Raw genomic sequence first — 1,180 nt, 5'->3', positions numbered from 1 at the left:
TTGTTTCCTTCTCTCGTCATCGCGTCGTTGTAAAAGTTATCGAACGAAGGATCATCTATCAATCCGTTCGTTGGATCGAACGATTGGAGAAAAATAAAAAGGACGAGTATATCGGAAAGACGAAATTAGACATTTCGTTAGAACGGTGGTTTAATGTATACGAACGAAATTGATCGATACCCTTTCTTTTTTTGTTTGTTGTTTCCTTTTTTTTTTTTTTTTTTTTTTTTTTTTTCGATATTATCAAGTTTTAGACGTATAATTTTGCATACGTAAGTGTATTTCGCGTTAATAGAACTGCTTAATAGAAATCTAACGCGTTAATAGAAATGGACAAAACAGAACTATAAATCTTTCTCTCTGTCTCTTTTTATCTCTTTTTATACGTATATAACAATTATTATTAAGTAGAACACACTCGAGAATTTAGATCGTTTCACAAAACGTGCTATACTTATTATTATAGTCTATTCGTATCTTTCTTCTTTACTCCTGGGCACGCGTATAAACGAGAGAAAGGGAAAGATAGATAGAGATAAATAGATAGATAGATAGACAGAAAATAAGAGAGAGAGAGAGAGAGAGAGAGAGAGAGAAAGGATAAGAGTAGAGATCTCTTAGGGAAGACGAAGCGAGAAAGGGGTGGAGTCCAAGCTTACACCCATAATTCACAACTCCTCTCTGTTATTCGCCTCACGATCGGGCTGTTATTAAGAGGACACCAATAACGTTACCGATACAGCTTTATTACCAACCACGACCTTAATGGGGCCCCGCTAAGTTTGATTATCGATTTACCTTCTTGATTTACGGCGATTCGATCATTTTGCTTCACGAGAATAAGGCCTCGATCGTGAAATCATCCCTTCGACTTTATACTCACGATTCGAACTTTCCAAACAAACAACGCAAGATATATATATATAGAGAGAGAGAGAGAGAGAGAGAGAAAGAGAGAAAGAAAGAAAGATATAGATGGATGGATGGATGGATGAATAGATAGATAAATAGATAAATAGATGGATAAATAGATATAGTGAGAAAAGGTCGATCCCTCGTAAGCGACGCCAATGAAAGTTCGATCGTGAGTAGAAGTTTGCGGCTACGATTGCGGCAGCCTCTCTAAAGTATATGTCTCTACCTCTCTCTCTCTCTCTCTCTATATATATATATATATATA

The sequence above is a fragment of the Vespula pensylvanica genome, chromosome 2 (assembly GCF_014466175.1).
Source record: "Vespula pensylvanica isolate Volc-1 chromosome 2, ASM1446617v1, whole genome shotgun sequence".
NCBI classification, from domain to species: domain Eukaryota; kingdom Metazoa; phylum Arthropoda; class Insecta; order Hymenoptera; family Vespidae; genus Vespula; species Vespula pensylvanica.
Note: the sequence above shows the minus strand (reverse complement) of the source record.